Genomic DNA, 21,613 nt, shown 5'->3' with positions numbered 1-21,613 from the left:
CCTAAAATGGCGTCTGCATATGTTACAAAGTGAAAGTAAGAAGCCTGGGGATGCGAGATCACCCATAATGCCATGCAGACAGCCAATCAGCAGCTAGCCAGACATTGTGCTATCACATCCCTTTAAAATCCTAATCCAGCATGGTCTCTACCATTTCACTGTAGCATAGGCAGAGATGTGACAAGCGCTAGTCACAGTGTTGCTATAAGCTTTTAATTGTAGAATATTGGATAGGGAGAGAACAGGGACAATGTAAGGAGATCATAGGGAGAGTTTCTACACACTGTAGGGAGAGCATATGGAGACTGCAGGGACAGTTCAGGGACTGTACTCTGAAGCTGAAGGGATCCATAGAAGACAGAGCAGTGTGCATCAATCCCTGTATAGGGCACAGAGCTAATTGAATGATGTCCACCTTTTTTAATAAATAAGCAATTTTATTACCTCTTCAGTCTCAAATTGGGGTGAATAACCTGTCTAGTTTGACTGTTATTGGGGTGTCCACCTTGTTTAATCGATAAGCAATTGTATTACTCCTTCATTCTCAAATTGAGGTGAATAAGCTGTCTAGTTCTACTGTTATTGGGGTTTTCATCTTGTTTATTACATAAGCAGTTCCATTAGGCCTCTACAGTTTTTTGGGCATCTTCCTGCCTGTCAGAGTACCTGTTTCACTACCAGAAAGGACTAGCTAGGCATGTTGCTGTAAAGTACAGTGATGTACGCCAAGACACACTCTGCCTGCAGTCTGGGATATAGCTAATTTAACACGCTTTGTGACTAAATAATTTGGAACTAAGCAACTTTCTTGGAAAAATTCAACAAAGTGTCCGAATTGAATTATTTAAAACTTCGCTCATCTCTAGTTGCAAGTAACACATTTTTTAAACCTGGTTATCTTGCGTCACTCATCTTTGGAGATCTTGAGCCAAGAGGAAAGTAAAGGAAGGACATATGTTAAGAAAAGAGCAAAGGTAACGAAAGACATCCCATTAAAAACAAATAGTTGACAAACCTATTATGTAATCCGCTTCTCTATATACCCTAGCTTCCTGGTCTATCCATACAGCTAAAAAAAGAACCAAAAAAGTGGTGAGGTAAAAAACACTTAAACCTTGAAGATGTTGATTTGCATACTTTGATGCTATAGAGTCATAACAAACATAGCAGTATAGTCCATGTGGTGATTTAGAAGTTCCTAAGCATTATTTTGAATGTGTTTTCTCCATGATAAAAAACATAAGCAATCCATAAATGGACTGGAATGAAAGCATATGCACAGGGCAGCATGAATGGGTATACAATCAAACACAAATATCTTTAAGGAATTTGTAAAACAGAGTGAACTTTAATATAATAAAATAAGTGATTGCGAGAGATTCATGGTATTTCCTAGAAGGAACATCTCGTGCTGAAAGTTACTCAGAAGATAGGGCTAAAGTGGTGGTAAAGTTAAGCCACCTCTTTGAAAGTGGATGTAACTTGACTAACGGTAAGGAGTTTTTGGCAGATAATATTCAATGACGTTAGTTAGGGGCTGCTAGTTCCAGCATCTTCATGAGTGGAGTGATCAGAATGATTCTATGAACTCACTCCTTGCAGTTTCCTTGTGTTTAAAGGACATATATCAGCAGATTTGTATTCTTGAAACTGGCTGATCTTTTGCATGTGTGCTTGGCAGCTGAGGGCATGTGTGTTGGTCCTATGTTTATATGTGTCCGCACTGCTGAGAAAAACAAAGTTTTACTATATGCAAATGAGCCTCTAGGAGCAACAGGGAAGTTGCCGTTACACCTAAAGGCTCCACTTTCTCTGCAACTGCTGCATCTTCTGCACTTTGTTTGACAGGACCAGGGCCGTGGAAAAATAATCACTGCCTAGCCCTGACTTCTCCTCAAGTCAATCAAAATTCTGAAGGTGCAGTAGTTGCAGAGAAAACCAGTGCCATTTTGATTCCTTAAAGTACCGGGATGTGCTAGCAATGCAAGGTAACTACATGTGAGTCCAAAATCACTGAGTACACTATGCAAAGATGATTGGAGTCATGCTATTTTAGAATGAGGCACAGAAGGCATGAACTCTAAAACTTAACCTTTAATATAAATAGTAGTGTTGATCAAGCACCAAAGTGCTCGAGTAGAACACTTTGAGATGCTCGGGTGCTCTACAGAGCACCCAAGCACAATGTAAGTCAATAGGAGAACCCGAGCATTAAACCAGGCACCCCCTGCTCTGAAGAGGAGAGGGTGTCTGGTTCACAGAAAAAGGTTAGAAATTGAAGGAAACACCACTGTAATGGTTAAAAAATAGTGAGAATAGTGATGAGCATAAATATTCACAAATTTTTATATTGCCTAACATTAATAAACTTATTATATGTCAAAAGCCAGGTATGTGCAAGCCAACAATCTATCCACAAGACAGGTAGTCAGCATACCTTACAATGGCAGACATTTAAGTCCATCTCTCATCTGACTGAAAGCTGGTAAGTATCAAAGCTGCCTGATCTGAGTTGGATATCTTGGGGGACCTGCACACCTAGACAATTATGGTTATGATGATACATTTTTTTTTCTGGGGGGGGGGTGTCAGCTAACTCTTCTCTCACTGCTTAGGAGGGCTGCATAAAATATTTCAGTTTTCTAATTGTCCTAACATTTATATTCTATAACCTTTCTATACTGTTTTGTCATGTAAACTCATTTTCATAAACATGGGCATATGGAAAAGACATGCAAATTAACAGAATCTGTTTTTCAGCTGAAACACTATTTGCATGTCTGATTGGGGTTCGTACACTTTAGGGTCTGAGCTGAGATCTGATTGGGGGTCTGATCTGGGGTTTTATTAACATTGGGGGGATTGATTGGGGCTGTCAGCTGAGGTCTGATTGATTGCTGGTCTGACCTTAGGTATAATGAATTTTTTAATTTTTTTATTGTCCTCCTCTAAAACCTAGGTGTGTCTTTTGGGGTGGAAAATACAGTAGTAAAGGGGTAGGCAACTTTCCTATTGGTTGCTAGGGATGTTGCTAAGCTCTGACAAAGATTTTGCAGCCTTCTCATTGGCCCACAAGTAAGAAGGGAGGTTACTGATAAAAAAATTAAAATCTAGAATATTTGCAATTACGAATATATAGCACTATATTCTACATGTTTGCGAATTCTCGAAGTGACGATATTCGCGATAAAAATTTGCAATTAGAATATTTGCGATCAACACTGCTTTCTACCCCTAAATACAGGGAAATACCCTGATGGTGGGTACCGCCTGTACTGGAACCTACCCCTGATATCTCCCTAATATACCCTATAATGTCCCAACGCGTTTCCCCCCTGTCGGGTTCATCAGGAGACCAAAAATGTATAATAATATATAGTGAAAACAATACAAATGCTGCCAAGTTATGCCCCAAGTCTTACCAAAAGTCCTATCTGATTCGCCTCATAGTATACAGGAACTGGTGGGGATTGTCCCTATAAATATTAGTCAAATGGAGTATTGTGGTATTTTCTCTGGCCAAAAAACGTAAGAGGGACTCAACTGATGAATCCTGAGATGGAACTCAATACAGGAAAAGAAAAACACTAGTGTGAAAGTACGGTGTACAATCGAGAAGGTAAGGAAATCAGCGGCGCCCACCAATCGCAGAGTTTCAACGTATCATCACTTTTATTGTGACAACAGGTACATGCTTGTGCAGGGCTGGGGTGAACAAGCCTTTTACTTAAATCAAAAACCGCCTGAGCCGTATGTGGCAGCGACGGACGTTTCGCACAGTTGTGCTTCTTCCGGCTACCTGGATGGCACATACAGGTGTAGAACTGGAGAAAAGAAGAAAGAAGGAGGTTATCCAAAAGCTACAAGGGACTGTGCTTTGTCCCTGAAGAGAAGGATAGAGAAGGGGCGCCACCAGGACCGTACGATCGAGGGATTGGAAAAAAGGAAATAGTAGGATGGAGAGGCAGCTCTGGTGTAGGACAAAACTAAACACCACAGAGAAGTCAAGATAGATCAGTAAAGGGTAGGGAACAGGGGGTGGTCACCCACCCCGAGTGTCACACCGGTCACTGTATAAAAATAGATACGGTTGAGCGCCAAACTCCCAAAAGACAGAGTATAAGTAAGTGATGGTGTTAGATAATCATTGACGTTATCAAAAATCACCAACCTAAGATGCTATAGACTGGTAAGTAGGGCACAGTGGTGGGTAGGTAAAAGGTACAAGAATAAGGTGACGCTTGTAATAGTATTGGGTCAAATCGTGCAACACTAAAACTGAATAAGACATAGATGCATAAAACAAAGTCAATTCTTCAGGAATGTTAAAAACATAGAGATAATAATAATAAAAGTAAAATCATTGGTAAAAATCCACTCACTTCGCAGGGGGGTCGCCACCAGGATAAACTCAAGACACCTGTGGCAAGTCACCCCCCTAAGTCGGGATCGCGTGTAGGTTGTTAGAGGTTGACGTCTACAACCTGGGTGTACAGCCTGGTTGGTAAAGCAGCAGACAAATCCAAAAGTGCGTAATCAATCCTCTTTATTGGTAAAATGTACGGCTCAACGCGTTTCAGGGGTCATAATACCCCCTTCATCAGGAGCAGAATATAGAATAGACATAATGTATGGGCTTTAAATACATGTGGGTGTGCCGTTTTGGCGCCAAAAAACTGTGGGTGGAGTTACAGGAAATGACATCATCTTTATGGAAATCGGAGTAGAAGCTGTTTATAAGATACAAATTCCTTGGTGGAACATTGTGATATGTATGAGAATAAATACCTATATATAACTGCCCTCAGATCAAGAAATAACTTTTTGTCTCTAAGTATTGTAAGGTCGCTTATCGCGCGACCGGAATTCGGGTGGGTTAATTTTAACATTTAACAGGATCGGTGTAGTTTGTGGGGGAGCAGCCGTAGCCTTTAAGGAGTCATGTGATAGTATCTGAGTCATGTGGTAGGTATCTGACGTATTTGACTCCTTTTCACCCAAATCAAGTACATCGGTGGAGAAATCTTTGTTGGTGTCTGTACTGGTATTCTCGGGTTGGAGAGCGGGTAAGGGGACAGGTAGGGTGACAGACGAAACACTGCTGTCTGGTCTCTGAGTTCAATTTTTTATGGTGAAATGTCGGTGAAGGGTACGTTTTCTTGCAAACTGGTTTAGGTCTACAAACATATTGCGTTCCACCTACTTCGACTACAGCGACTTCCGCTCGCGTCTTGTCCATCCCGGATATAGGTCTGGTGGAACGCATGTTTACACTCGAGACACACCCTACAGAAGCAATCTTTTTAGATCTAGATCTTTCAATCTCTAATAACAAAATAACCACAAGAACACATTTTAAGAAAGTGGACACAAATAGTTATTTAGACTTTAAGAGCTGTCATCACAAGAAATGGTTAAATAATATACCATATAGTCAGATGCGCAGAATTCGCAGGAACTGTTCAAATGACACGGTTTGTAGGGAACAACTATCCATCTTGAAGAAATGCTTCTATGATAAAGGGTATCCGAGCAAACTTGTAAAAGATTCAGAAAAGAGAGCTATAGGAACATCCCAAAAAGATAGTCTCAGTGGCCAAAATAAAAATAAAATTTTAGGTACGGATAATATTCAATCCAATTTTCGTTTCATCACACGCTACAACTCCAGACACATGGATATTAGAAAAATAATGAATAAACACTGGAATATTTTACTAAAGGACCCTATTATAGGCAAGACCATCCCAAAAACTTCTAATTTAATTTTTAAACGTGCCCAGACCTTGAAGAACATTTTGGCCCCCTCATGTCCCAAACTTGAGACTAACCCACGATGTCCCAAATCTGGTCCAAACAAGAGCCTACAGAAAACAGACTCACACAAATGTGGAATAAAAAGATGTATGTGCTGTGACATCATAAATTGCTGTGGCGAACGGGTCATTTTACCTCACCCTATGAAACCAATTACCATACACCATTCAATGAATTGTAGCACTACAAATGTGGTCTACCTACTACAATGTCCTTGCAACCTTCTGTATATTGTCCGCACTACTCAATCCCTGAAGGAACGTATGAATGAGCATCGTTCAAATATAAGACGCAAAGTTTGCACACACAGTGTATCCCGACATTACGCTTCCCATCACAAAGGTGACCCCACATCTCTGTAAGTCACGCCACTCGAATGGGTTCCCCGATCATTCCAAACACTGTGCAGAAAAGAAATGTTCTTATGTGGCAAAAACTGACCAAATAACTCAAGTGTGAATTCAGCCTTACAGGTCAATGTCAGCGCCAGGTGTAAAGAACTGTGCAGAGGCCCAAGATCCTACTATAGCGTGAAAGAGTGCACTCCTTTTATACCAATTCCACATAGATCTTTACAGAACCCGTTCTATTAATCACTTATACAAGTAGAGTCCCCCCGACAGAGTGGAGTGGGTGTAGGCAGTAAGTTTGTGTTGACGTCACTGAGTGGTGAGGGGAAGCAGCATGAGGAGACCACAGACTAGCCCAATGACAGAGTTTGTAGGTGGCAGCAGCATCAGGAGGAGGCCACAGAGTGGCACAATGACAGTGTATAGGTGGCAGCAGCATCAGGAGGCAACAGAGTGGCACAATGACAGAGCATAGAAGTGACGGAAACAGCAGCATTTGGAAGAGGCCACAGGGTGGCACAATGACAGTGTAGAGGTGGCAGCAGCAGCATCAAGAGGCAACAGAGTGGCACAATGACAGTGTGAAGGTGGCAGTGTGAAGCAGCATGCAGAGACCACAGACTGGCCCAATGACAGAGTCTGGAGGTGGCAGCAGTATCAGGAGGAGGCCACTGAGTGGTACAATGACAGTGTGGAGGTGGCAGCAGCAACAGGAGGCCACAGAGTGGCACAATGCCAGAGTGAGGAGGTGGCAGAGGCAGCAGCATCAGGAGGAGGCCACAGAGTGGCACAATGACAGTGTGGAGGTGGCAGCAGCTAAATCAAGAGGCCACAGGGTGGCACAATGACATTGTGTAGTAGCTGAGGCAGGTAGCTAGAAGAAACCGGTCTCTTTTGTCAAAGTGTTGGTGTGGCACCAGGGATGGTAGCGATGATCCAAAAAGGTGGAGAGCCAGAAGTCATTCCTCTGCCAAATGGTGACAATTCAGCTGTCACTAAGCAAGTGAGCATGCATTGGGCAATTTGTGCAAGTGACTGGGAGGGACTCCCTGCCTCCATCTCCACTGCATACTGCCAGTTTCTGGGTCCTTTGACTCATCTTCCTCATCACCCTTTAGCTCCTCTGGCTGCTCCTGCTCCTCCACTTCTGTCAACTGTGTATAAAAACCACCCCTGTACATTGCTTGTGCTCCAATGTCCTCCTCCTCCTCCTCTTCCTACTTCAGTTCAGCCCCCACAGGCCTCATGTGGCCCTGAAATCTAGGCACCATGTCTCCAGTCTCCTGACTAGCCAGATTTACCAGCATCTGTTCCAGGACATTAAGCAGTGGAATGACATTGTTCATCCTGTATTCCTGGCTACTGACAAATAACGTGGCCTCCTCAAAGGGCATTAGCAAACGGCAGGTGTCACGCATGAGCTGCCACTGGCTGACATCGAAGTTACACAGGGGAGTACTCCTGTATCATCAAGAAATCGTTTATGACCTTTCTCTGTTCGTATAGTTGGTCCGACACATGTAGGGTAGAATTCCAATGGGTGGAAACGTTGCATATCAGCCTATGTTGGGGGATGCCGTTCTGTCACCGCAGCTCAAGGAGGGTGTGCTTGGTGTGTACAAGTGGCTTAAGTGCATGTAAAGTTTCCTGCCCATTTTTAGGATGCCTTGCAGATGAATGGAAGACTTCAGGAACTGCTTGACAACCAAATTGAACACATGTGCCATGTAGGGTGCATGGCTCAGCCCTCCTTGAAGCATCACTGACACCATGTTCTTCCCTTTACCGGTCACCATGGTTCGCATTTTGAGTTGTTGTGGAGAAAGCCAGGATTCAATTTCTTGATGAAGGACACACCAGTTTCTCCCCTGCGTGACTCAGTTTGCTCAGGCAAATGAGGTGCAGAACAGCATGAAACCCCTGTGCCCTGCACATATGGTATGCTGGAAGAGCAATGTGAATTGTCCTTGCAGTGGAGGCTGAGGACACGGTGCAGGATGAGGTGGCAGAGGCGGATATTGTCGCAGGACCAACGGCGTGAGAACGTGGCGGCAGAAGCGACGTCACCTGGCCAAGTTGCTGGTGTGGCTGTGCAGGAACCACATTCACCCATTGTGCCGTAAAGGTCATGTATTGTCCCTGACCTTAGTTACAGCTCTGCACGTCGGCACTGCCATGCACGTCGGCAGACACCAACAGACTCAAGGACTGGCCCAACTTCTGTTCTACATACATGTGCAGGGCTGGTACTGCATTTTTGGCAAAGAAATGACTGCTTGGGACTCTCCACCTTGGCTCGGCACAAGCCATCAGTTCTCTGAAAGGAGTCCAAAAAGGATTTAGAAAATATAACTGCACCACTGAACGGCAAATAGGCCCTAACTAGAGTTGAGCGAACACCTGGATGTTCGGGTTCGAGAAGTTCGGCCGAACTTCCCGGAAATGTTCGGGTTCGGGATCCGAACCCGATCCGAACTTCGTCCTGAACCCAAACCCCATTGAAGTCAATGGGGACCCGAACTTTTCGGCACTAAAAAGGCTGTAAACCAGCCCAGGAAAGGGCAAGAGGGCTGCAAAAGGCAGCAACATGTAGGTAAATCCCCTGCAAACAAATGTAGATAGGGAAATTAATAAAAATAAAAATAAAATAAATAAAAATTAACCAATATCAATTGGAGAGAGGTCCCATAGCAGAGAATCTGGCTTCACGTCACCCAGCACTGTAACAGTCCATTGTCATAAATTTAGGCCCCGGCACCCAGGCAGAGGAAAGAGGTCCCGTAACAGAGAATCTGGCTTCATGTCAGCAGAGAATCAGTCTTCATATCATAGCAGAGAATCATGCTTCACGTCACCCAACATTGGAACAGTCCATTGTCAGATATTTAGGCCCCGGCACCCAGGCAGAGGAGATATGTCATGTAACAGAGAATCTGGCTTCATGTCAGCAGAGAATCAGTCTTCAAATCATAGCAGAGAATCATGCTTCACGTCACCCAGCACTGTAACAGTCCATTGTCATATATTTAGGCCCCGGCACCCAGGCAGAGGAGAGAGGTCCCGTAACAGAGAATCTGGCTTCGTGTCAGCAGAGAATCAGTCTTCATATCATAGCAGAGAATCATGCTTCACGTCACCCAGCACTGTAACAGTCCATTGTCATAAATTTAGGCCCCGGCACCCAGGCAGAGGAGAGAGGTCCCGTAACAGAGAATCTGGCTTCATGTCAGCAGAGAATCAGTCTTCATATCATAGCAGAGAATCATGCTTCACGTCACCCAACATTGGAACAGTCCATTGTCAGATATTTAGGCCCAGGCAACCAGGCAGAGGAGAGAGGTCCCGTAACAGAGAAGCTGGCTTCATGTCAGCAGAGAATCAGTCTTCATATCATAGCAGAGAATCATGCTTCACGTCACCCAAGACTGGAACAGTCCATCGTCAGATATTTAGGCCCAGGCACCCAGGCAGAGGAGAGAGGTCCCATAACAGAGAATCTGGCTTCATGTCAGCAGAGAATCAGTCTTCAGGTCATAGCAGAGAATCATGCTTCACGTCACCCAACATTGGAACAGTCCATTGTCATATATTTAGGCCCCGGCACCCAGACAGGGTAGAGGCTCATTCAACTTTGGGTTGCCCCGCAATATAATGGTAAAATGAAAATAAAAATAGGATTGAATGAGGAAGTGCCCTGGAGTACAATAATATATGGTTAAGGGGAGGTAGTTAATGTCTAATCTGTACAAGGGATGGACAGGTCCTGTGGGATCCATGCCTGGTTCATTTTTATGAACGTCAGCTTGTCCACGCCTGCTGTAGACAGAAGGCTGCGTTTGTCTGTAATGACGCCCCCTGCAGTGCTGAATACACGTTCAGACAAAACGCTGGCCGCCGGGCAGGCCAGCACCTCCAAGGCATAAAAGGCTAGCTCTGGCCACATGGACAATTTAGAGACCCAGAAGTTGAATGGGGCCGAACCATCAGTCAGTACGTGGAGGGGTGTGCACACGTACTGTTCCACCATGTTAGTGAAATGTTGCCTCCTGCTAACACGTTACGTATCAGGTGGTGGTGCAGTTAGCTGTGGCGTGTTGACAAAACTTTTCCACATCTCTGCCATGCTAACCCTGACCTCAGAGGAGCAGGCCGTGACACAGCTGCCTTGGCGACCTCTTGCTCCTCTTCTGCCTTGGCCTTGGGCTTCCACTTGTTCCCCTGTGACATTTGGGAATGCTCTCAGTAGCGTGTCTACCAACGTGCGCTTGTACTCGCGCATCTTCCTATCACGCTCCAGTGCAGGAAGTAAGGTGGGCACATTGTCTTTGTACCGTGGATCCAGCAGGGTGGCAACCCAGTAGTCCGCACACGTTAAAATGTGGGCAACTCTGCTGTCGTTGCGCAGGCACTGCAGCATGTAGTCGCTCATGTGTGCCAGGCTGCCCAGAGGTAAGGACAAGCTGTCCTCTGTAGGAGGCGTATCGTCATCGTCCTGCCTTTCCCCCCAGCCACGCACCAATGATGGGCCCGAGCTGCGTTGGATGCCACCCCGCTGTGACCATGCTTCATCCTCATCCTCCTCCACCTCCTCCTCATCCTCGTCCTCCTCGTCCTCCAGTAGTGGGCCCTGGCTGGCCACATTTGTTCCTGGCCTCTGCTGTTGCAAAAAACCTCCCTCTGAGTCACTTCTAAGAGACTGGCCTGAAAGTGCTAAAAATGACCCCTCTTCCTCCTCCTCCTCCTCCTGGGCCACCTCCTCTTCCATCATCGCCCTAAGTGTTTTCTCAAGGAGACATAGAAGTGGTATTGTAACGCTGATAACGGCGTCATCGCCACTGGCCATGTTGGTGGAGTACTCGAAACAGCGCAACAGGGCACACAGGTCTCGCATGAAGGCCCAGTCATTGGTGGTGAAGTGGTGCTGTTCCGCAGTGCGACTGACCCGTGCGTGCTGCAGCTGAAACTCCACTATGGCCTGCTGCTGCTCGCACAGTCTGTCCAGCATGTGCAAGGTGGAGTTCCACCTGGTGGGCACGTCGCATATGAGGCGGTGAGCGGGAAGGCTGAAGTTACACTGTAGCGCAGACAGGCGAGCAGCGGCAGGAGGTGAACGCCGGAAGCGCAAACAGATGGCCAGCACTTTATGCAGCAGCTCTGACATGTCGGGGTAGTTGTGAATGAACTGCACCACCAAATTCAGCACATGCGCCAGGCAAGGGATGTGCGTCAAACCGGCTAGTCCCAGAGCTGCAACGAGATTTCGCCCATTATCGCACACCACCAGGCCGGGCTTGAGGCTCACCGGCAGCAACCACTCGTCGGTCTGTTGTTCTATACCCCGCCACAACTCCTGTGCGGTGTGGGGCCTGTCCCCCAAACATATGAGTTTCAGAATGGCCTGCTGACGTTTACCCCGGGCTGTGCTGAAGTTGGTGGTGAAGGTGTGTGGCTGACTGGATGAGCAGGTGGAAGAAGAGGAGGAGGAAGCCGAGTAGGAGGAGGAGGCAACAGGAGGCAAAGAATGTTGCCCTGCGATCCCGGGCGGCGGAAGGACGTGCGCTAAACAGCTCTCCGCCTGGGGCCCAGCCGCCACTACATTTACCCAGTGTGCAGTTAGGGAGATATAGCGTCCCTGGCCGTGCTTACTGGTCCACGTATCTGTGGTTAGGTGGACCTTGCCACAGATGGCGTTGCGCAGTGCACACTTGATTTTATCGGATACTTGGTTGTGCAGGGAAGGCACGGCTCTCTTGGAGAAGTAGTGCCGGCTGGGAACAACATACTGTGGGACAGCAAGCGACATGAGCTGTTTGAAGCTGTCTGTGTCCACCAGCCTAAATGACAGCATTTCATAGGCTAGTAGTTTAGAAATGCTGGCATTCAGGGCCAGGGATCGAGGGTGGCTAGGTGGGAATTTACGCTTTCTCTCAAATGTTTGTGAAATGGAGAGCTGAACGCTGCTGTGTGACATGGTTGAGATGCTTGGTGACGGAGGTGGTGGTGTTGGTGGTACATCCCCTGTTTGCTGGGCGGCAGGTGCCAACGTTCCTCCAGAGGCGGAGGAAGAGGCCGAGGCGGCAGCGGCAGAAGAGGGCGAGGCGGCAGCAGCAGACGAGACCGAGGCGGCAGCAGCAGAAGAGGCCGAGGCGGCAGCAGCAAAAGAGGTAGCAAGGGGAGCCTGAGTGACTTCCTTGTTTTTAAGGTGTTTACTCCACTGCAGTTCATGCTTTGCATGCAGGTGCCTGGTCATGCAGGTTGTGCTCAGGTTCAGAACGTTAATGCCTCGCTTCAGGCTCTGATGGCACAGCGTGCAAACCACTCGGGTCTTGTCGTCAGCACATTGTTTGAAGAAGTGCCATGACAGGGAACTCCTTGAAGCTGCCTTCGGGGTGCTCGGTCCCAGATGGCGGCGGTCAGTAGCAGGCGGAGTCTCTTGGCGGCGGGTGTTCTGCTTTTGCCCACTGCTCCCTCTATTGCTACGCTGTTGGCTCGGTCTCACCACTGCCGCTTCCTCTGAACTGTGAAAGTCAGTGGCACGACCTTCATTCCATGTGGGGTCTAGGACCTCATCGTCCCCTGCATCGTCTTCCACCCAGTCTTGATCCCTGACCTCCTGTTCAGTCTGCACACTGCAGAAAGATGCAGCAGTTGGCACCTGTGTTTCGTCATCATCAGAGACATGCTGAGGTGGTATTCCCATGTCCTCATCATCAGGAAACATAAGTGGTTGTGCGTCAGTGCATTCTATGTCTTCCACCGCTGGGGAAGGGCTATGTGGATGCCCTTGGGAAACCCTGCCAGCAGAGTCTTCAAACAGCATAAGAGATTGCTGCATAACTTGAGGCTCAGACAGTTTCCCTGGTATGCATGGGGGTGATGTGACAGACTGATGGGCTTGGTTTTCAGGCGCCATCTGTGCGCTTTCTGCAGAAGACTGGGTGGGAGATAATGTGAACGTGCTGGATCCACTGTCGGCCACCCAATTGACTAATGCCTGTACCTGCTCAGGCCTTACCATCCTTACCATATCGCTGTAAATTATGGCGGCTACTGGGTCCTGAGGTAGTTGGTACACTAGGACGTGTGGCTGTGGCAGAACAGCCACGTCCTCTCCCAGCACCAGAGAGTCCACTAACACCACCACGACCACGTCCGTGTCCTTTACTAGATGTTTTCCTCATTGTTATCGTTCACCACAACAACAAAAATATTATTTGGCCCCATGTATTGAATTCAAATTCAGGCCTTTTTTTTTACAGACACCTAACACTATCTGGCTATCTATTTAGGTACCGTATTACACTAATACAGGCACAGCAGTAACCACAGATTTAGCTGACTATAAATTTTAGGCCTATTATTTAGGCGCTGGGTGACAGGTATACGTTTACAGACAGAATTAGACTGGGATATGCACAGTAGCGTGTGTGTGTGAAGTTATTGATAATGACCCTATGTGCACCTTGAATCTTATATACCCTTTTAGGGATAGATTTAAAGTAGGTCTGATACAGAAGAAACCACTAATTTAGAGAATTGCTAAATTGGGAATTGTATTTCAACCCAGAACAAAAACTGTGCTTTGACAGACACTAAATAACTTGCCCAGCCACAGCAATAACCACAGATTTAGCTGACTATAAATTTGAGGCCTATTATTTAGGCGCTGGGTGACAGGTATACGTTTACAGACAGAATTAGACTGGGATATGCACAGTAGCGTGTGTGTGAAGATATTGAGAATGACCCTATGTGCACCTTGAATCTTATATACCCTTTTAGGGATAGATTTAAAGTAGGTCTGATACAGCAGAAACCACTAAATTAGGAAATTGCAAAATTGGGAATTGTATTTCAACCCAGAACAAAAACTGTGCTTTGACGGACACTAAATAACTTGACCAGCTACAGCAATAATGACAGATTTGGATGAATATAAATTTGAGGCCTATTATTTGGGCGCTGGGTGACAGGTATACGTTTACAGACAGAATTAGACTGGGATATGCACAGTAGCGTGTGTGTGTGAAGTTATTGATAATGACCCTATGTGCACCTTGAATCTTATATACCCTTTTAGGGATAGATTTAAAGTAGGTCTGATACAGAAGAAACCACTAATTTAGAGAATTGCTAAATTGGGAATTGTATTTCAACCCAGAACAAAAACTGTGCTTTGACAGACACTAAATAACTTGCCCAGCCACAGCAATAACCACAGATTTAGCTGACTATAAATTTGAGGCCTATTATTTAGGCGCTGGGTGACAGGTATACGTTTACAGACAGAATTAGACTGGGATATGCACAGTAGCGTGTGTGTGAAGATATTGAGAATGACCCTATGTGCACCTTGAATCTTATATACCCTTTTAGGGATAGATTTAAAGTAGGTCTGATACAGCAGAAACCACTAAATTAGGAAATTGCAAAATTGGGAATTGTATTTCAACCCAGAACAAAAACTGTGCTTTGACGGACACTAAATAACTTGACCAGCTACAGCAATAATGACAGATTTGGATGAATATAAATTTGAGGCCTAGTATTTAGGCGCTGGGTGACAGGTATACGTTTACAGACAGAATTAGACTGGGATATGCACAGTAGCGTGTGTGTGAAGTTATTGAGAATGACCCTATGTGCACCTTGAAACTTATATACCCTTTTAGGGATAGATTTAAAGTAGGTCTGATACAGCAGAAGCCACTAATTTAGAGAATTGCTAAATTGGGAATTGTATTTCAACCCAGAACAAAAACTGTGCTTTGACGGAAACTAAATAACTTGCCCAGCTACAGCAATAACCACAGATTTAGCTGACTATAAATTTGAGGCCTATTATTTAGGCGCTGGGTGACAGGTATACGTTTACAGACAGAATTAGACTGGGATGTGCACAGTAGCGTGTGTGTGAAGTTATTGAGAATGACCCTATGTGCACCTTGAATCTTATATACCCTTTTAGGGATTGTGGCGAAACCAACCTCGCCACGGTGTTTTGGAGGAGGCTGTTTACCAACCTCCTGCCCTGGGATTATGGTCCCTTAAGTTATTGGGTCTTAAGGCACTTGGGACTGAGCCCTCTGTCCCTGGATTGCATCCTCTGCCTTACTTGCTTGGATGAAGCACATGGTGAGAACAATAGATAGCGGCCATTTTAGCTCACAGACACTGTTCTGACTTTTCAACACGGTGCTATCTTGCCTGTATTTGGTGCACAGAGACATCATTCAGTAGTTTGAAGCTACCAAACAGGGGACACATTTATTAGTGACTATTTTCGGTATAACTTGTATATTTTCAGTGTAACTGTATCTTCCAAACTACTGAACGGATGTGGGTGAATTTTGGACATGTGGTTCACCCAGATCCCCCGGTTCCGATGATATATTGGTTCTGGGGTTATTGCATGTTTTGGGGTTCCTGTGATATGTTTTATAAAACTGTATTTCTCTGCCTTTGATAATTATATTCGCCCTTGTGTTCAAATAATCATCATCGGCAGAGGGGAGGATTTTGTGTGGGTGTGTTTCTATTGTCCCAATGTCCCATTGTGTGTTTAAATGGTGATGTCTGTCCTGTTGTCTCCACGTGTGTATTGGCGATCTCCCCTTTGTCCTGAGAGATAATTGGATTGCCCTCGGTTGTCTCCCAGGCAGAGAGGAGGAAACCATGATGCATTGTGGGGATATGTTGTATCTGTCCTGTGTCGCAGTCTCCCTTCTGGTCCTCTAGGGGGCGGGAACGATTGGTTGCTGTATTTACATTGTGTGTGTTGTGAATTACTGATTGGTTGGATTTCAAAACCCTGTGGGCAGTACTATGTTTGTTTTTTATCAATAAAAGAGGCTGTACTTGAAGTACAGTCAGAGCACTGTTTGACCCTCAAGACGGAGCCTTGTCTCGTTATTGGGGGGATTCCCTGTATGCTGTTGGAGACTGATTGCCAGGAGTGTAAGCTGACTGATACGCTTTTCCTGTTTGTCTGCCGACAGCTATTTGCGAGGTCCCAGTTTGGAGTGCTATTTTGTATCCAGTTCAGGAGGTTGGTGTTCTGCAGTAGCTGTGCCTGTCTCTCGGAAAGGGGCATATCGCCTATACGGATTTTAACCCCTTGTCTGCTGAAACGGTCCGTTACATTGGTGGCAGCGGTGGGATCGTTCCTACAGCCAGAAGGACAGCTACAGGAGACACCATTTCTGTGGATTCTACAATTTAAGGGCAACGCATGTCTCAGTTCAGTGACCCTAAAAGCACCAGGATGGAACCAGCAGTGGAGTACAGATACTCTGTGGAGGAATTTGACCGTATGATGTGGTTGCGGCTGAACTTCTTCGGACCCAATCCAGCTGAGAAATACGTGAAGTTCGTGAGGAGTCTAGTGTCTAAGACCCTACTATACCGGGCAGAAGGTGACGGTCAGCTGCCACGTTGGGTGGACCTCCATCGGAAGTTACGGTTGCAGGACAGTGGGAGCCCAGTCTCCATTCCTCAGCGGCAGTGTGAAGTGCAGGGAGGGGAGAGCAGCGGCCTCCCTCCCCAGCGGCAGGCTGAGTTACAGGGGGCAGAGGTAGTTGTTCCTGCCCCCCAGCAGCAGCATGATTTTTTGGGAATTGGGAGCCTAGTCTCCATTCCCCAGCGGCAGTGTGAAGTGCAGGGAGGGGAGAGCAGCGGCCTCCCTCCCCAGCGGCAGGCTGAGTTACAGGGGGCAGAGGTAGTTGTTCCTGCCCCCCAGCAGCAGCATGATTTTTTGGGAATTGGGAGCCTAGTCTCCATTCCCCAGCGGCAGTGTGAAGTGCAGGGAGGGGAGAGCAGCGGCCTCCCTCCCCAGCGGCAGGCTGAGTTACAGGGGGCAGAGGTAGTTGTTCCTGCCCCCCAGCAGCAGAGTGACATGCCGGGAAGGCAGTGTGAAGTGCAGGGAGAGGAGAGCAACGTCCTCCCTCCCCAGCGGCAGGCTGAGTTACAGGGGGCAGAGGTAGTTGTTCCTGCCCCCCAGCAGCAGCATGATTTTTTGGAAATTGGGAGCCCAGTCTCCATTCCCCAGCGGCAGGCGGAGTTACAGGGGGCAGAGACAGTCGGTCCTGTCCCCCAGCGGCAGAGTGTCCTACAGGGAATAGAGAGCCCAGTCTCCTTTCCCCAGCAGCAGGACACTGTATTGGGAGCGGAGGCGGTCGGTCGCCCTCCCCAGCGGCTGGAAGTATGTATGGGAGAGGAGCACGTTACCCCCTCTTCCCAGCGGCAGCTTAACGCACCAGGGGGAGACAGTAAGCCCCACAACAGTGCAGATGGGACCGTGGTCTCTGCACTTACAGCACAGGGGGTAGTGACAGTCGGTCCTGTCCCCCAGCAACAGGGCTGTTAAGCCAAAGGGGAGACAGTCGGTTTCCCCCTCCAACAACCAGACTCCAACCAGGCTTCTTCCATGGTAATGCTGGCACCAGGGCAGAGTACCGCTGATACCTGCCCACAAAGCAACCTCCACTCCAAGCCAGGGAGCAACACAGAGACCGGGAGTACCAGCTACCAATATAATCTTGGTGGATTCACTGGACAGAGACAGGCTACTAAATTCAGCAGGTCCAGTATTGGGTTGTGGGTGGGCTGCCAGACTAACTCAGGTACCGACCGGCATGAGGTCAGGTATCTGGTTAGTCTTCCCTGGGGAGGGGGGAGATGTGTGGCGAAACCAACCTCGCCACGGTGTTTTGGAGGGGGCTGTTTGCCAGCCTCCTGCCCTGGGATTATGGTCCCTTAAGTTATTGGGTCTTAAGGCACTTGGGACGGAGCCCTCTGTCCCTGGATTGCATCATTTGCCTTACTTGCTTGCACATGGTGAGAACAATAGATAGCGGCCATTTTAACTCACAGACACTGTTCTGACTTTTCAACACGGTGCTATCTTGCCTGTATTTGGTGCACAGAGACATCATTCAGTAGTTTGAAACTACCAAACAGGGGACACATTTATTTGTGACTATTTTCGGTATAACTTGTATATTTTCAGTGTAACTGTATCTTCCAAACTACTGAACGGATGTGGGTGAATTTTGGACATGTGGTTCACCCAGATCCCCCGGTTCCGAGGATATATTGGTTATGGGGTTATTGCATGTTTTGGGGTTCCTGTGATATGTTTTATAAAACTGTATTTCTCTGCCTTTGATAATTATATTCGCCCTTGTGTTCAAATAATCATCATCGGCAGAGGGGAGGATTTTGTGTGGGTGTGTTTCTATTGTCCCAATGTCCCATTGTGTGTTTAAATGGTGATGTCTGTCCTGTTGTCTCCACGTGTGTATTGGCGATCTCCCCTTTGTCCTGAGAGATAATTGGATTGCCCTCGGTTGTCTCCCAGGCAGAGAGGAGGAAACCATGATGCATTGTGGGGATATGTTGTATCTGTCCTGTGTCGCAGGCTCCCTTCTGGTCCTCTAGGGGGCGGGAACGATTGGTTGCTGTATTTACATTGTGTGTGTTGTGAATTACTGATTGGTTGGATTTCAAAACCCTGTGGGCAGTACTATGTTTGTTTTTTATCAATAAAAGAGGCTGTACTTGAAGTACAGTCAGAGCACTGTTTGACCCTCAAGACGGAGCCTTGTCTCGTTATTGGGGGGATTCCCTGTATGCTGTTGGAGACTGATTGCCAGGAGTGTAAGCTGACTGATACGCTTTTCCTGTTTGTCTGCCGACAGCTATTTGCGAGGTCCCAGTTTGGAGTGCTATTTTGTATCCAGTTCGGGAGGTTGGTGTTCTGCAGTAGCTGTGCCTGTCTCTCGGAAAGGGGCATATCGTCTAAACGGATTTTAACCCCTTGTCTGCTGAAATGGTCCGTTACAGGGATAGATTTAAAGTAGGCCTGATACAGCAGAAACCACTAATTTAGAGAATTGCTAAATTGGGAATTGTATTTCAACCCGGAACAAAAACTGTGCTTTGACGGACACTAAATAACTTGCCCAGCCACAGCAATAACCACAGATTTAGCTGACTATAAATTTGAGGCCTAGTATTTAGGCGCTGGGTGACAGGTATACGTTTACGGACAGAATTAGACTGGGATATGAACAGTAGCGTGTGTGTGAAGTTATTGAGAATGACCCTATCAGCACCTTGATTCTGATATACCCTTTTAGGGATGTATTTAAAGTAGGCCTGATACAGCAGAAACCACTAATTTAGAGAATTGCTAAATTGGGAATTGTATTTCAACCCAGAACAAAAACTGTGCTTTGACGGGCACTAAATAACTTGCCCAGCCACAGCAATAACCACAGATTTAGCTGACTATAAATTTGAGGCCTATTATTTAGGCGCTGGGAGACAGGTATACGTTTACAGACAGAATTAGACTGGGATATGCACAGTAGCGTGTGTGTGAAGTTATTGAGAATGACCCTATCAGCACCTTGATTCTGATATACCCTTTTAGGGATGTATTTAAAGTAGGCCTGATACAGCAGAAACCACTAATTTAGAGAATTGCTAAATTGGGAATTGTATTTCAACCCAGAACAAAAACTGTGCTTTGACGGACACTAAATAACTTGCCCAGCCACAGCAATAACCACAGATTTAGCTGACTATAAATTTGAGGCCTATTATTTAGGCGCTGGGAGACAGGTATACGTTTACAGACAGAATTAGACTGGGATATGCACAGTAGCGTGTGTGTGAAGTTACTGAGAATGACCCTATCAGCACCTTGATTCTGATATACCCTTTTAGGGATGTATTTAAAGTAGGCCTGATACAGCAGAAACCACTAATTTAGAGAATTGCTAAATTGGAAATTGTATTTCAACCCAGAACAAAAACTGTGCTTTGACGGACACTAAATAACTTGCCCAGCCACAGCAATAACCACAGATTTAGCTGACTATAAATTTGAGGCCTAGTATTTAGGCGCTGGGTGACAGGTATACATTTACGGACAGAATTAGACTGGGATATGCACAGTAGCGTGTGTGTCAAGTTATTGAGAATGACCCTATCAGCACCTTGATTCTGATATACCCTTTTAGGGATGTATTTAAAGTAGGCCTGATACAGCAGAAACCACTAATTTAGAGAATTGCTAAATTGGGAATTGTATTTCAACCCAGAACAAAAACTGTGCTTTGACGGACACTAAATAACTTGCCCAGCCACAGCAATAACCACAGATTTAGCTGACTATAAATTTGAGGCCTATTATTTAGGCGCTGGGAGACAGGTATACGTTTACAGACAGAATTAGACTGGGATATGCACAGTAGCGTGTGTGTGAAGTTACTGAGAATGACCCTATCAGCACCTTGATTCTGATATACCCTTTTAGGGATGTATTTAAAGTAGGCCTGATACAGCAGAAACCACTAATTTAGAGAATTGCTAAATTGGAAATTGTATTTCAACCCAGAACAAAAACTGTGCTTTGACGGACACTAAATAACTTGCCCAGCCACAGCAATAACCACAGATTTAGCTGACTATAAATTTGAGGCCTAGTATTTAGGCGCTGGGTGACAGGTATACATTTACGGACAGAATTAGACTGGGATATGCACAGTAGCGTGTGTGTCAAGTTATTGAGAATGACCCTATCAGCACCTTGATTCTGATATACCCTTTTAGGGATGTATTTAAAGTAGGCCTGATACAGCAGAAACCACTAATTTAGAGAATTGCTAAATTAGGAATTGTATTTCAACCCAGAACAAAAACTGTGCTTTGATGGACACTAAATAACTTGCCCAGCCACAGCAATAACCACAGATTTAGCTGACTATAAATTTGAGGCCTATTATTTAGGCGCTGGGTGACAGGTATACGTTTACGGACAGAATTAGACTGGAATATGCACAGTAGCGTGTGTGTGAAGTTATTGAGAATGACCCTATCAGCACCTTGATTCTGATATACCCTTTTAGGGATGTATTTAAAGTAGGCCTGATACAGCAGAAACCACTAATTTAATTTAGGGGGGCGGAGCCTAGCCGTGACTGCAGATGGCTGTGTGAGACCTCGGCTCCTCCGTACTCAAGCTAATCAAGCCTCTTATAAAGCAGTGACCCACTTAAAAATGGTCAAATATGGGAGAGACAGGGGTGCTGACGCACCTGACACCCCGAGAACCCAAAAGAGCCAACAAGCCATGCAGAGATTCCTCAAAAAGAAGGCCCTCATCTCCCCAGGCGCAGGGCCTAAGATGGCGCCGGCAGCAGCATGTGCCGAAGATGGCGAAGACTCCGACGCAGCTAGCTCTCAAGGAGAAGTGGAGCTCCGCGACCCCTCACCAGTATCGAAGTCTTTCCTTACTAAGGTACTGGGACAGGCGCTGGAAAAGGCAATAAAGCCAGTGCTCTCTGAACTATCCGACATTAAAACGGAAATAACACAAATGGGGCACAGAGTGGAGTCTCTAGAAACCGCAACACAAGAGATAGTGGCACACTCCGCGG

Source organism: Bufo gargarizans, chromosome 2, assembly GCF_014858855.1.
Source record: "Bufo gargarizans isolate SCDJY-AF-19 chromosome 2, ASM1485885v1, whole genome shotgun sequence".
Classification (NCBI taxonomy): Eukaryota; Metazoa; Chordata; class Amphibia; order Anura; family Bufonidae; genus Bufo; species Bufo gargarizans.
The sequence above is the reverse complement of the archived record's forward strand: the minus strand, read 5'-3'. Positions refer to the sequence as shown.